The 5,061-nt window shown below is 37.1% G+C and overlaps 1 protein-coding gene across 2 annotated transcripts in view; it reads right to left on the minus strand.

Moving 5' to 3' along the window:
- Nucleotides 1–4,836: 4,836 nt before the first annotated feature.
- The window catches only part of GFPT1 (glutamine--fructose-6-phosphate transaminase 1), a 54,187-nt gene continuing 53,962 nt past the window's right edge, over nucleotides 4,837–5,061 (minus strand). For both annotated transcript variants that reach the window (XM_004691478.2, XM_004691477.2), the window contains one exon: nucleotides 4,837–5,029. The gene's annotated coding sequence lies outside the window, so the exon portion shown is untranslated. The remainder of the gene's footprint in view (nucleotides 5,030–5,061) is intronic.

The following is a 5,061-nucleotide window of genomic DNA, read 5'->3' on the forward strand; positions in this document are numbered from 1 at the left end:
GAATACTCAGTGTAGACTGGTCCAATAAGAGTTTGAATCTGAAAAAAAACCCTGCTTCACATTTTAATATTGCAGATTAATCTCTCTTCCAGTCACTAAATACCTTTCACCCTTCCACTTTAGTACTTAACACTTCATCTTGAAGTGTTCCGGGTACCTAAAAACTACACACAATAAAAGAATTCTATCCAGGTCTATGGCATGCACTAGCTACACACAAAGAGAAGTCCCTGTGGATTGAGGTTTATTAAATATGAAGTATGTTTGTCAGGGAAAAAAACCTTTATTTATATAAACAGAATTGCCACCATAGTAACCCTCCTTGGTTTGCTCTGAAGCCCAGAAAGGCCTCCCAGCCAAATCCCTGCCTTTTTCACTGCAAGCCTACATTTTAAAAAAAAATATTGCCAGCTAGAATTCCATGATCTCCCTGCTTGATTTCCAGGCTCAGAAAATATCATTTAAAAAGTGATAGGGAGCCAGTTGAAACTTCTGCCAAAGCTTCTAAATGAAAGCTCATTTCTCACACACACACTCACACACAGACACATTTTGTTTGCCAACTACAGTATGCTTTTCCTTTTTTATGTAACCAAAATTTCTCTGGGACTGACAGTCTGAAGGCCAATGAAATTACATTAACATGTGACCAATAGTAACCCACATTCTGGGTTTTTTCCCCACCAGTTTACCTAGACTCTGGGAAATCCTCGCACATTTTAAGGGGGTACACTTAAAAATATCATGGAACAAAACCACTGCTAGGCACACTGCAGTCTTTCTTTGCAGTGGCATCTGTGGGGTTCTCCCATCACCTCTGTTTGACAACTGGTGGTATATGGACTAAGGAGGATCCCCCCAGCTGGCCTGTGTTATAATCAATAAATGTTCCCCATACCAGGCCTCTGTGCCCTTAGTATCTTACTGACATTTTTAGCAGAAGATGCCCTGCCATCCAAAGAACTCAGCCACATGACCAAGAACTAGTTCTCAACTTCATCTGCCCCACCTCAGTGAGGTCACCCTCATCCTGTCCAATCTCTGGAAGCTCAGGCTGTCACTCAAGTAGGCCTCTGGGGAGCACAAGCCCCCTGTTTATAGATGCCCACAAGGGGATCCCCATAACATGAGAGCTTTTGATAATGTAGTAGTGACAGCCACCTTCTCCCTCTGCCAGCTTGACTCAGAAGATCTGAGCCCAAGCACTGGAGAAAGGATTGCTCAACTCCAAAAGAAAAGTAAATTGACCTCAGATTATTTTCCTATGGCTTTTCCCACTCCTAATATTTGCCACATTGCTTTTCACATTCCAATTCTCAAAAGGACCGGAGCACTAATAATAAAAAGAAAGAAGTTAAATTAACTGGAATCAACAGCATTCCTTTCTCAAGTGTAAAAAGCCTGAGATTTATGGCTGAGCAGCAAGTATGGCATTTACCTATAATGTTCTCCTACAGATAGCAGAGAAACAGCCTGCCACATTACCAGAACTGAGGCAATGATGTTACAGTAAATCAAGTTAAAGATATTTATTGTTTGGTCAGATTTCATTTTTCTTTTTTTTTTTTAACTTATTTGAAAATAAGTAATAACTCCTCTATTACCTACTACCCATTCCCATTGCTGACAAGTTTTACCTTTCATATATATCACACGTTACCGCAATCAAATTACCTTATAGACATGTCTCACAGAATAAATGGTAAAGAGCTTCAAGACCCCAAAACATTATCTTTCTTAACAATCTCAACTCAAGCTTCAATTTCCAACTCAACACAGGGTAGACAGGCACCAAAAATTACTTTTAGGGAAGGTCAAGTTTGTTTATCTTACTGTGGTATTTCAATCCAAGCACCACATCAAGAAAATGCTGCCTCTGCTTAGCTCTAGCTAGCATCAACTGAGAGGTAAGAAGAGAAAAGCTAACAACTTTTTGCACAAATACCTACTGGTAGTCAACTGAGAAGAAATTCAAGAAAACTGTTCACTAGGTAAATGTATGTCCAGAACATGGCCTTTAGAAAACAATTACTCATGCTGATATATGGCAGCTTAGGGTCTTACTGGAAGATAGGCAAGGAGGAGAAAAAGGGAGAAAGGGAGCACTCATTTGTATGGGTAAGCAAAATAGCACAACTATTTATTCAAATTACCCAGGCAAACTGTCTCCTGCAAAGCATAGCAAGTACTGTAAGCACTAGGGAAAGACACACTGGCTTGGTGCTTATAAAAGAATTCTGTAGAAGAAATTGAAGTTCCATATCTAACAGATTGCAAGATACTATAGAAACTTCAGATTTAGAATACATGCTGTCTTGCTAGCCACACTAAATATCTTTCTTTTGCAACTATCAATTCAAAATTAAACAAAACTGTTGATCACTGTACATGCTGGAAGTTGGCTAGAAACAACACGTTATTACAAAAAAAAATGTTAAAGACCAAGAAAGTTTAATATCTCTGGAGTATGACATCATAAAGAGCAAACCCTTTGCTTTATCTAATGATTCTAAAATAATTGGGAATAGAGATACATGGCTTTTGATGTATATGCAATCTTTTCTTATTTTTAAAAGCAACGATAGTCAATAACTTTTAGGTTCAAAAATGCTTAACAACTACTAAACAATGGCTACATTCTTAGCACTACACAATCTTTAACAAAACTACAAGTATGTATACACTTCAAATATTGGCAAGCTGCTTGAAAATGCAATTCTCAGCAAGTTTTTGGTAATTTATTCACAGTTAAGGATTAGTTACTACTTACAAGACATGAGGAAAAAATGACCAATTGGCTCAGCAACTAAATGCTCACTTTAAAGAATACAAAACTAAAAGCAAGGATGATTCTAGGATTTTTAGCTAATGAAAAGTATAAAGAAATTTTTTTTTAAAGAAAAATTTTTTTTAATTATTTTAAGAAATGCAACCACAGGACACTTAAAAAGCTAATAGGCTCATGTTTACATTCATTCTCAAAATTAGTGTAAGAAGAAAGGTAATTGGGGAATTTCTTAAACTGTTCTCATTAGCAACTATTTATGGTATATTTTGTAACATTGACATCAGCCAGTATTGTCTTACAAGTTAATACACATAACTTTACAATCTTGCTAATTAATTGAAATTTAGTTTAACTTTGGATATTATTTGTTTGAAGTTTATGTTATCAGTCCTATTGGATGTCATATCAGAGATCTAAAGATATGGTTAACTTCACCAAGCTAAGGAAATACTGATATATTAATATTGTGGGAGGGAACTAATTTCAGTATTAGAAATTCAGACTATTTACAATTAAAAACAAAGGAAAGTGAGCTAAAATCTCTCATAAGTGAAACACTTCTATCTGCTATTCTGATACACAAAATCTACTAGATATGTAAATATAAGCCTAAAATGTCTTTAATATTCCATTCAATTTCTTTGGCCTTCAAAACTTCGATGTGTGCTACAAATGTTTTTTCAATGACACTGTGCTTTTTAGAAAAATCACTTAAATTGTACCATACAATGGATTAGTCTTTTCTTTGTATTGCTGTAGTCTAACCTAAATTTTTTTAAAGATAAGGAAAAACTAACCCCAAAGGATTTCTTAAAACGTTTGTTAAAGCAAACAATTTGGTTGATTTTCTTTCTTTGATGACTAACAGAAATGTGTTAAAGGAACAGTAACACTGAACTTTAAAAAAAAAAAAGACTCTTTTCCTTTCAACCTTATCAATAACTTGTACCAAGAGAACAGCATTTGAAAGAATAAGAAACAACTTTCTAAGAAACCTAAGAGAAAAAATCCTGTTTGGGTTCTCTTAACCAACAGCCCCACTTACATGTTATTATGTGTCAGTGCCCTTTATTTAGCATTCATGCTTGACTAGTCCGAGGCTTTGCTGTTCCTCAGAGCAGCTTTCACTGCTATTTCTTTTTCTTTTTTTTTTTTAAAGATTTATTTATTTATTCATACAGAACTGGGGTACAGGCCAGAGATGCGGAGGGTAAGAGGATTCACCAGAGACAGAGTGGGGAGCAGAACAGGCAGATCCACGAAGTATACTGCTGAGGGGAGCAGCGGGCGGGTAGGAAGGTCTGCCGTGCCATGTGGATCTCCTCCGGGGCAGGTGGGAATCTAACTCATGTGAAAGTGGCTTTAGCTTCTCAGTGCCGTGATTTAACCCGCTGCACCACCTGGGAGGGCCTAATTTTATTTTATTTATTTTTTTATTTTTTTAAAGATTTATTTATTTGTGCATACAGAATTGGGGTACAGGCCAGAGGTGCAGGGGCGGTGAGAGGCTTCACCAGAGACAGAGTGGGGAGCAGAACAGGCAGATCGACGAAGTACACTGCTGAGGGGAGCAGCGGGCGGGTCAGGAGAGGTCTGCCTCGCCAGGTGGATCACCTCCAGGGCAGGCGGGGATCGAACTCATGAGGAAGTGGCTTAAGCTTCTTAGTGCTGTGCTTTAACTCGCTGCACTACCAGGTAGGGCCCTCACTGCTATTTCTTAGAGTACCACAAGAGAGCTGGTAGTTAGACACAGTGATAACAATATACTTTATAAAATGTATTTCACCTTATGACATGCGGATCCCCAAATGTTTTGTTTTTACATGTTTTTAAGTAAATAAATCCATTCACAACATTGAACAATACAGTTCTGCTCCATTTGTCACTCTCACTCCAGCTTTCCAATGATCTTAGTCTTCACTAGGTATGAATCTACAAAAGGACAAGTGGATTTTGCTTTAAATGATATGCATTTTTCAGTTTCATGCTTGGTGACTTGTCTATGATAGGCTGTTGACATAGTTACAACAAACTAGAAACAGTTAACATTAGTTTTTCTCTTCCCATTTATTCCTACAGCATAGATTTTTTAAAAATACAAAAAATAAAATCAGAAAAGCTGACTGACTCTATTACGGATTCATGTGTTAGATACCACATATAACCCTCCAGCCTTTTAAAAAGGGATCATAGACTCTGATAGGGAAGTTATGTGAGAGTTCATTTAAATGTTAAAACTACCTACTACCCATTCCCATTGCTGACAAGTTTTA

This window comes from Condylura cristata, unplaced genomic scaffold (assembly GCF_000260355.1).
Source record: "Condylura cristata isolate star-nosed mole 26May11 unplaced genomic scaffold, ConCri1.0 scaffold00031, whole genome shotgun sequence".
In the NCBI taxonomy this organism is placed as follows: Eukaryota; Metazoa; Chordata; class Mammalia; order Eulipotyphla; family Talpidae; genus Condylura; species Condylura cristata.